Source organism: Rutidosis leptorrhynchoides, chromosome 1 (assembly GCF_046630445.1).
Source record: "Rutidosis leptorrhynchoides isolate AG116_Rl617_1_P2 chromosome 1, CSIRO_AGI_Rlap_v1, whole genome shotgun sequence".
Lineage (NCBI taxonomy): Eukaryota > Viridiplantae > Streptophyta > Magnoliopsida > Asterales > Asteraceae > Rutidosis > Rutidosis leptorrhynchoides.
In genome coordinates this window covers 474,540,317-474,552,362 of record NC_092333.1, presented here as the reverse complement: position 1 = coordinate 474,552,362, position 12,046 = coordinate 474,540,317, and positions in this window count along the sequence as shown.

Below are 12,046 nucleotides of genomic sequence, written 5' to 3'. Positions count from 1 at the left end.
CACGTTCGATGTTGAACGGGAAAAATTTGATTTCGATGAAGCGTTGGAAATCGATACGATGGATTATGGGGTATTCAAGTTTTCGGAGGATTCGGACGATGCAATGTTCATTCCCTATCAAGTTAAAAGTGTAATGTCCATGGGGGCTATCGAGTCGACATGCAAGGAATTAAAGGGTGATTTTGAGAGAATTAAATTGGAAAAGGTTGAGAAAGAGCAAAAGGTCGAAACTTTATTGAATACAAAGGAGCAAAAGAACGAGGTCGAGGTTCTTGCTACATCAACCAAGGAGATAAATAGGACACAGGTCCCACATCCTCAACCATTACCTCCTACACATCTAAAGGACGTGGATTGTAAGTCAACTTTAACCGATAATGAGAACATTTATGTTAAAATCCCTTTGGCAGAGGTGCTTGAGAATATGCCCAATTATGGGAAATTTTTGAAGACACGTATGGCCAAAAAGGGTGATGTTGAACTAGCATCCACTGTTTTCTTGAAAAAGGAGTGTGATGGGATTTTAGGTGACCTTTCGCCCACTACAATGGGAGTTAAACTAATTGATCAATCAATTAGATCTAGTGTGGGGATTGCCGAAGACTTAATTGTTAAGGTGGGGGACATGGAATTTCAATTGATTTTGTCATTGTCGATATAAAGGAAGACCCGGTTGTACCCCTTGTTTTGGGAAGGCCATTTTTAGCGACCGCGGATTATTTCTTTGATTTTAGAACCGGGAAATTGACTTTTTGGGACAAAGGGAAATGCATGAGCATACGAATAAACTGTGTTAAAGCACCATCAATACCATTAACCACACCGCAAGATGTTGCTAGTGTACAATGCATCTCAAGCACAAAGCAAGTTGGTTCACCAACAAAAGGTGGCGGGGGATTGACCAAGGGAACTCAAGGTAAACCCAAAGATCAAAATAACGTTGTTGACAATTCCATGAGAAAATTGTTTGGGCGGGTGCATCGGGCTTCATCCAAAAAGGACGAACATTTGAGAAAATGTCTCGTGTCAAACTTATCAAAACGTGTAAAAGTCAAACTTAAGGAGTTAATCGATGAAACTAAAGTAACGAATGATTGGCTAATGTCAATGTTAAGTGGTGGCGATAATGAAAATGTTTCCCTTAGCTCAAGGAGAGGGGAAGTTTACCACCCCGGTATTAGTTGAAGTCTAAAGGGGATGGGAGTCGGGTAATAGACTCGTTTAAAACTTTCCACAATTGTGTATATAGTTTCTCGTAGTTGCATTTCATTTAGAATTGTATGATATTCCTTTCTTATTTGCATTTTTATGTTTTTGCATTTCATGCATATGGGCAAAACTGTAAAACGCCAAAAATAGTGTGTGAATGGGTCAAAATGGACTTAAAATTGGAAAAACTGCAATCAGGTACAAAAGCGGTATTTTGTCCTAGGACTACGATTTTCATCTTCAAAAGAGACGCTTATGTTTCAAGAGCGACGATTTAACCTGTGTTTTGGGATAAAAAATGGACATTAGCCTAGAACGGCGCGTTTGCTTTCAAAAGCAGCGCTTTTGTTTCGCCTAGAGCGACGCTTTTCTTTCAAGAGCGACACTTACCTTTTACCAGGAGCAGCGCTCCTGTTCCAAAAGCGGTTGTAACAACCCAACCGTTAACCAACCAAAAACGCAACATAAAAAAAATATTAAAACTGGGCTGACCAGATGGGGTGCGCGGCGCGCACACCTACCTGTGCGCGGCGCGCACAGGGCCTGGCAGCCTGCTGTCCAAAAATTTCGTTTTACGCGAAAAGATCTTCGACTTCCCGACACAATTAGACCAAACGCTTTTCACAACATTTTATATTAGTTAAAACTAACACGTTCCAAATAATAAAATGAGTTTTACGAGACCGGGCCCACATCGGCCGATTTACGACTTTCGTACAAAATACAAGTTTTCAACTACATGATTTTTAACACAAAATAAAGACCGAGCATGGCGATTGGGGATACGCTACCCAATCCTAATCAATCCAAAAGCAATATCTTCTAAAGCAACTATGCGAGTCCACTAGTCCCCACGCTTACCCGAGCCACCGTCTCCAAGCAAATCTATAAAAATGTAAACAACGAGAGGGTAAGCTAACGCTTAGTGAGTGAGAATATACTACATACATATATATGCATAAAATGGACACGCCACACAAATAATCAAATACCGCATACCGAAGTATCTAAGCATAAGGGCAAGCTAGTCTAAGCATACCGTACGATCACTAAGCAACGAGCTAAAGATACAACTACAAACATAAGTTCACCAACGACGATGTGAACAACGCCAAATAGCTACACCCGGAGGGTTAGCTACATTACAACAATACATCCAGATATATATATATATATATATATATATATATATATATATATATATATATATATATATATATATATATATATATATATATATATAACAATATATAAACGTCCAAGGTTAACCCCTTAACCCAATACCGAGAACCAGATACCGCAATGAAGATTGGCCGAACAACCCGAGCCTTAGTGAATTCGCACAACCCGATATTCACTTCTTCACCAATTCAACAACTGAGGTTGGCCGAACTACCCGAGCCTTAGTGAATTCGCACAACCTGAGATTCACTACCTCATCAACAAGATGACCGAACAACCCAAGTCATCATGAATCCGCACTACCCGAGATTCACTACCCAAAATATTATGAATACGAGCAAACCGATATTCATTTCCCACACCATAACCCACGCCGTCAGGGTTATAACTCCAAATCACAATCCAAGTGATATCGTACACACAAGTGTGCAACTCGCCAATGGTGGTTAACCAAAACGCACAACCGTGCCAATTGGACCTATTACACAAGTCCATAAAAATCCACCTATATGTGAAGTGAGCTCTATAACCGAGAACCATTTCACCCGACCCGCACCCATCCTACACATACATATGCACATAGGATATTATCGTTCACCTTGTCGTCTTGATGAATGCTTCCAAGTAATCCGCAACTCGTCAATGGAAAGTACCTATTCCATTATCACAATTACAACAACACACTTAGAGTGGATTTACAACCAACTCAATTCGACACTTAGTGCAAATTCGACCAATTGCACTCATAAACACAAAACGCGTCCAAACTGACCAATAATCACTAATCACAACATGGTTCTAATATGCCAATGAACCCAATCTTAGGTGTTAACACTTATCAATCTCAAAATCACCCAAAAACCCTAATTTTGATTCAATTCCAAAATTAGTCTTTCAAACACACAAAAAGGGTTCCAATACTTCTATAATCACTAACCTAGTGATTAATCTCAATTACAAGTTCTAATCATAACCAATTTGTTCACCAACCCAAAATCCACCAATGATGTCAAAGCTAAGGGGTATAAAATACTATTAAATTTTAGCAGGAAATACTATTAAATACGATACAATTTTACACAAGATATTTATTTATTTATTGAATGGATATACTTAAACCTTGCTACAACACTTATAGGCAGTGTACCTAATCGTACAGTAGTGTAGTTTTTAGTAAGTCCAGACGTTCCACAGGGAAAATCTTTAAACAAAGCTTAACGCTATATTAGTTTACTTTTATAAAAATACAAATATATATATAAGTAATATTATTATTATAAAGGGGGGTTTTTACCGTTTAATGACCGGTTTGTCGATTTTAAAACTTTAGTCGCAGTTAAAACCAAATGTAAAATATTAAATAAATAAAAGACTTAATTTAAAGCGTAAAGTAAATAACGATAATGAAATTGAAAAATAATAAAAGTGTGATAAAATAAACTTGCGATAATTAAAAAGTACGATAATTAAAAGTGCAATTAAATACAATAACAATAAATAAAAGTGCTATAATTAGAAGTGCAATTAAATATAAAATAAAGGAAATTAAATATGAAATAAAAGAATTATGCTTATTTAAACTTTCATAATCATGATGTTTGACGTGTTGATTTTAGTTTTATGCCCATGGGTTAATTGATCTTTGTCCTGGATTATTTAATATATCCTTACGGATTTGTCCATAATAGTCCATCAGTCATAAATATAAAGAGCGAAAGCCTTCGTCAAATTATTCTTATTCCCGAAGTCAAATATTCCAACTAATTGGGGATTCGAATTGTAACAAGGTTTTAATACTTTGTTTAATGAATACACCAGGTTATCGACTGCGTGTAAACCAAGGTTTTACTACTTTGTTAACAATTACACCAATTACCCTTGAATGTAATTCACCCCTGTTTCAACAAGTCTATTAACTATTAATCCAGTTCCGTGTCCGGTAAAATGAATAATTATTGGTATTTATAGATATCCCGCCCACCGTACCCAGTCAAGCGTATGTGGTAATATATAAATACGTCGAATTATAAGTTTGTATATTAAATTAACAAGGTATTGTTTAGTTAATATAAAACCCATTAATAGCCCATAGTCTAATTTCCACAAGTGTCGTTCTTTTATCCAAACCCCAATTATGGTACAAGGCCCAATTACCCAATTTTAGTAATTCGCCCAACATCATGATTACTTCGGATTAAATAAGCATAATAATAACTTAGCTACGAGACATTAAATTAAAAAGGTTGAACATAACTTACAATGATTAAAAATAGCGTAGCGTTACACGGACAGAATTTCGACTTACACCCTTACAACATTCGCTAACATACCCTTATTATTAGGATTAAAATTAAAATTAAAATTAAAATATAAATTATAAATATAAATATTACGTATAGATAGATGGATGGATATATTTGATGGTTTTTTGCGATCAAACTGCGTTTGCTTTTATAGGGAATTGAGTCCAGGGGAACTCTGCGACTCGCGGCATTTTTTGCCTTCAAACTCTGCGAGTCGTGGAGTTTGAAATTCCAGCTCACCAGCTTTGGCTTCTTTCTTGCCGAAGATTTTAAATATTAATATAATATATATAATTTTTAAGAATTATTTATATATTATATTATATTCATGTGCATAGTTGACTTGTAATTTTTAGTTCGTTGCGTCGAGCGTTGAGAGTTGACTCTGGTCACGGTTCTGAATTTTCGAACGTCCTTGCGTACAATTTAATATCTTGTACTTTGCGTTTTGAATCTTGTACTCTTGTAATTTTGAGACATTTCTTATCAATAATTGGAACCTCTTTGATTGTATTTTGTACTTTTGAGCTTTTTGGTCGTTTGCGTCTTCAATTCGTCGAATCTGTCTTTTGTCTTCACCTTTTATTATTTAAACGAATATCACTTTTAAATAGAACAATTGCAACTAAAAGCTTGTCTTTCTTGAGGAATAATGCTATAAAATATATGTTCATTTTTAGCATTATCAACCAACAATAACAATAAACCCGATTACTAGCATCAACAAACTCACTTCAAGAGTTTAAATGGGTTTCTCTACAAATCAAGTTCAAACCCTAACTTTGAATATCAAAATCAACAATGAAATTCGGAGTTAGAACTTACCACAACAACTAAAACGTAGCTAGGAACGAGGTGTACAACTTAAACACTTGAGCTTTTGATCAAACCAAGCTTCTTCTTCTTCTCCAAAACCCTAAATCTATCTCTAGAATTCTCCCTCTCTCTCTAGAATAGTTGAGAGTGATGAATGGATGTGAAAATGATCCAAAAGTGGATCCAAACCAGCTGATAAGGCCTGAGATCCGGCCTCAAGTGAAAAGACCAAAAAGCCCCTCATTAAACTTAAAATAGAAAAAGACAGAATTCTATCGCTGGGCATGTGCGCGGCGCGCACCCATGTCTGGGCAGATTCTGACCTTTTAACTTTTACACTAAGCTTCATCCACTATACGTACATCATTTAAAACTCTGTGTGCCATAAATATTGGGGTCTTACAACTCTCCCCCACTTAGAATCAATCACGTCCTCGTGATCCTCATTACTTAACCAAACGAACCACATTCCACGGTCCTCAAACATAAGTCCCAATCAGACTTTCCTAATCAATTCTTCCCAATGAATCGCCTTTAACAACTAAATCATCACCCGCGATTTATCAAATCCGCAAATCCGAGCACTAACACTTGCTCATTCCTTCATATCGGAAAAACTCATCCAGTCTCTTACCGAGATATCAATCCCTTAGCGTACCCTTACCGAGTACAAGGCTAAAAGCAACCAAGTCTCAACCTTAGGTCAACAACCCGAAACGATGAAAACCGAACCAAACGAATCCTTAAGGATAACACCAATCACGAAACATCCCTTGTAGTGCGCAACACGACCAATATGCAACTACCGTAACATCATAACAACGAATAAAGTTGATAGCTCCCGAAAAGACTATGGCAACGCAAATCCCAAGGTGTACAAAATTGACTATTGTCGCACCCGTAACAACATGTGAGCGAAACATGACTATCGCATCACTAATCACACGACATGGTCCTCGCGACCCCACCATTGGTGTATAAATAACCAATAGTTCACAACACAACATGGCTGAAACAACCCAAGCCTAAACACATATGGAGGATGGTCGAAACAACCCGAACCTTAGTAAATTCGCACAACCCGAAATTCACCAACCCAATCCATATATCCCACAACGAAATGACCGCACAACCCGAGTCATTGTGAATATGCGCAAACTGATATTCACTACCTCCGCCACATAGTATAACCGAGGATGGTCGTACAACCCGAGCCTTAGTGAATCCGAACTACCCGACATTCACTACCTCAAACTATGAGTCCAACCAATAGGGACAATCGTACTACCCGAATTATTATGAATACGAACAACCCGATATTCACGTCCCATAACACAACACATGAATGGTACTCCCATTTCGATAACGTTATACCATACCGATATAACACTAAACCCATGATGAAGTCAGCGGACCCCGAAGGTCATGCTCCACCAATCAACAATACCATGATAAAGTCAGCGGACCCCGAAGGTCATGCTCCACCAATCAACAATACCATGATGAAGCCAGCGGACCTCGAAGGTCATGCTCCACCAATCAACAATACCATGATGAAGCCAGCGGACCTCGAAGGTCATGCTCCACCAATCAACAATACCATGATGAAGTCAGCGGACCCCGAAGGTCATGCTTCATCAATCTCATACGCACTTTTGGCCTCAAACAACGAGTAGTGTAAAATTGCGCTCTGCTACACTATATTGAACCCTAACGGATACCACTAACCATCCACACAATCGAGCAAGAACCACCTATATCGAACATAGGCACAAAACAATAATTCTCTACAAGAGAATCCACCACGCACATCCCTTAGCCGAAGGATTTCACCTTGCTCATCAAACACGCCCATTATCTCTCAACGAGATTACCACATTATCACCTCGGTGATAATTTACATCCCAAAATCATAAGTGCAATTTTACCGAAATTGTACTCTACCACAAATAGACCAAAACTAGGTCCCGACACAAATTCTGGACCTACTAAAAGCGTCATCCGAAATCTCACACTAAAACCTCCTCGTGCGGGAGTGTAACTCCCCCACTTGGAACTACGTACCATAACCGCATCCTGTACAACCGTACCATGCTACCAAAGGTAGACTTTACCAATAATTGGGTTCACACGACCCATCACCATATCTTGCTCCAACCTTGAGCACACGAAGAATTTCAACCAATCCTTCAACACTTCGAACGAAAAGTGTACCCCAATTACACGAGCTCTACTCTCGCAATCATCCCATTGCTATGGCTTGTCAAATTTCACCGGTCACTCATGTTCCTAAGGGTTTCACTTCGGTACCCTAAGTACCATGTAACCGCAACACCATCGGAGTCGAACACTACGCTAGTAGGTATGAAAGAGGCACCTAACATCGCGTCATGTAGACTCCATTATCAACATACATCGAGATCCAAAACACTCGATCTCAAAGGTTCCAACCACCCGACGAACCTCACGGTTCATCAATTTCAACACGAGAGTGAACACGCTCTAACATTCGAACACCAAAGCCCATTCCCAAGGCTTGGTAGAACATTTCTCAATACTAAGGAGTGCTTGGTTACACCAAGTCTTACGCCCTTCGCCCATTAATCAAAACGTCACCATCGGGTACTTCCATTAGGAACGTCACCCATAACAATAACATGCAAAACACTATGCAACCCATAAACCTGAACGCATCAACACATAAATAAATATTCAAAGGGCATATTTATTAAAATGAAACGTACCTTAACGTCTCCTTGCGGCATTCGCCGCCGCCAACTCGGGACAATCCGGCTTGCGATGTCCCTCTTTATGACAATAGTAGCACATTCCGTCATCACTCTTCGGCATTGTGCATTCCCACAACTTGTGTCCCCTAACACCACAATTGAAACATCTAGGCGCAGGAGAACTTGTTGAACCTTTCTCCACATTACCCATACTCGCACTTGCGCCCTTAGTTTTCTTACTTGGAGCACCATATGAATCAACCCTTCTCTTATTTGAAAGCTCCCTAGCTTTCGATCGCGAATGTGATTCGAAACCCCTAGCCATGTTGAATAACTCCACAAATGAGTTCACTTGGCAAATGCTAATTTTGCCCTGCAACTCATCATTCAAAGTTCGATAGAAATCTTCCATCAACATCCGATAATTCCCAATATACTCTGGGCAGAAACGAGCCTTTGACATAAAGGTCGTCTTTAGAGTATTCAAGTCCATTGATCCTTGTTGCAAATTTCGCAACTCATTTTGCATTTCCGACTAATCGGCCGAAGTCCGGAACTCCTCGAAGAATTCTCTCTTAAACTCATCCCATGATAATGCCATAAACAATTCACCCCCGACAAGATCAATCTTACTATCCAACCAATCCTTTGCTCTACCCCGTAACAAGCTCGTAGCGAGCCTTGTCCTCTTCTCGGGAGGACATTCAATCGTGCGAAAACACCCTTCGACATCCGAGATCCAAGTGTTGCTTACCAAGGGATCCAGTTTCCCATCGTACATCGAAGGTTTAGTCCTCATGAAACTCTTAAGACAACATTTCACTACTACTCCAAAATTCGGAATACCTACTATCCATTCTTTCTTCCAACGCACTCATTTGCTCCGCAACAGCGGCCACAACTCTAGTATTAAACTCCTCGTCATTCGTCTCGATCTCGTTTCACGTCGCCATTCTAAAGAATGCAAAACGATTAGTCCACGAACATATAAAACCATACGCACAACACCGCCCCATCTTGCTCAACACCCGTCGTACATCACTTGTTTGACACGATTTGCACCCGTAATAAGGTTTGCAAGTCCTTATTACGCACACACGCCATATCAACTAGTTAGTACAATGACCGCCTCGCTCGATGATATAAACAAACACAAACAAAATTCTACGCGATATACACATACGCGAGAATTATTATCACAACACAATTAATATATTAATAATATCCGCATTACCAATATCGACGTTAGTCCACCTACAAACAAGGCACTAACTATAACATATTCTGACCCGTAATCCTACAAGTCCCGCAACAAATAAGCACACACAAAAGTCTAAGTCTAGGCACCTATCTCAAGTCACCTAAATCCCTTAGACCATGCTCTGATACCACTTGTAAGAACCCAACCCGTTAACCAACCAAAAACGCAACATAAAAAAAAATTTAAAACTGGGCTGACTAGATGGGGTGCGCGGCGTGCACACCCACATGTGCGCGGCGCGCACAGGGCCTGGCAGCCCGCTGTCCAAAAATTTCGTTTTACGCGAAAAGATCTTCGACTTCCCGACACAATTAGACCAAACGCTTTTCACAACATTTTATATTAGTTAAAACTAACACGTTCCAAATAATAAAATGAGTTTTATGAGACCGGGCCCACATCGGCCGATTTACGACTTTTGTACAAAATACAAGTTTTTAACTACATGATTTTTAACACAAAATAAAGACCGAGCATGGCGATTGGGGATGCGCTACGAAATCCTAATCAATCCAAAAGAAAGATCTTCTAAAGTAACTATGCGAGTTCACTAGTCCCCACGCTTACCCGAGCCACCATCTCCAAGCAAATCTATAAAAATGTAAACAACGAGAGGGTAAGCTAACGCTTAGTGAGTGAGAATATACTACATACATATATATGCATAAAATGGACACGCCACACAAATAATCAAATACCGCATACCGAAGCATCCAAGCATAAAGGCAAGCTAGTCTAAGCATACCGTACGATCACTAAGCAACGAGTTAAAGATACAACGACAAACATAAGTTCACCAACGACGATGTGAACAACGCCAAATAGCTACACCCGGAGGGTTAGCTACATTACAACAATACATCCAGATATATATATATATATATATATATATATATATATATATATATATATATATATATATATATATATATATATATATATATATATATATAACGTCCAAGGTTAACTCCCTAACCCAATACCGAGAACCAAATACCACAATGAAGATTGGCCGAACAATCCGAGCCTTAGTGAATTCGCACAACCCGATATTCACTTCTTCACCAATTCAACAACTTAGGTTGGCCGAACTACCAGAGCCTTAGTGAATTCGCACAACCCGAGATTCACTACCTCATCAACAAGATGACCGAACAACCCGAGTCATCATGAATCCGCACTACCCGAGATTCACTACCCAAAATATTATGACTACGAGCAAACCGATATTCATTTCCCACACCATAACCCACGCCGTCGGGGTTATAACTCCAAATCACAATCCAAGTGATATCGTACACACAAGTGTGCAACTCGCCAACGGTGGTTAATCAAAATACACAACCGTGCCAATTGGACCTATTACACAAGTCTATAAAAATCCACCTATATGTGAAGTGAGCTCTATAATCGAGAACCACTTCACCCGACCCGCACCCATCCTACACATACATATGCACATAGGATATTAACACTCACCTTGTCGTCTTGATGAATGCTTCCAAGTAATCCGCAACTCGTCAATGGAAAGTACCTATTCCATTATCACAATTACAACAACACACTTAGAGTGGATTTACAACCAACTCAATTCGACACTTAGTGCAAATTCGACCAATTGCACTCATAAACACAAAACGCGTCCAAACTAACCAATAATCACTAATCACAAGTGAACATGGTTCTAATATGCCAATGAACCCAATCTTAGGTGTTAAACACTTATCAATCTCAAAATCACCCAAAAACCCTAATTTTGACTCAATTCCAAAATTATTCTTTCAAACACACAAAAATGGTTCCAATACTTCCATAATCACTAACCTAGTGATTAATCTCAATTACAAGTTCTAGTCAAAACCAATTTGTTCACCAACCCAAAATCACCAACAATAACAATAAACCCGATTACTAGCATCAACAAACTCACTTCAAGAGTTTAAATGGGTTTCTCTACAAATCAAGTTCAAACCCTAACTTTGAATATCAAAATCAACAATGAAATTCGGAGTTAGAACTTACCACAACAACCAAAACGTAGCTAGGAACGAGGTGAACAACTTAAACACTTGAGCTTTTGATCAAACCAAGCTTCTTCTTCTCCAAAACCCCAAATCTCTCTATAGAATTCTCCCTCTCTCTCTAGAATAGTTGAGAGTGATGAATGGATGTGAAAATGATCCAAAAGTGGATCCAAACCAGCTGATAAGGCTTGAGATCCGGCCTCAAGTGAAAAGATCAAAAAGCCCCTCATTAAACTTAAAATAGAAAAAGACTGAATTCTGTCGCTGGGCATGTGCGCGACGCGCACACCTTATGGTGCGCGGCGCGCACCCATGTCTGGGCAGATTCTGACCTTTTAACTTTTATACTAAGCTTCATCCACTATACGTACATCATTTAAAACTCTGTGTTCCATAAATATTGGGGTCTTACAGCGGTGCTCCTGTATCTGGTTTCTTAAGAAATCTGCACGACTAAAACATCACTTTTTCACACCAAACTCAATTTTTCTCTCTAAGTGCGGCATTCCCTCAACCCTAATC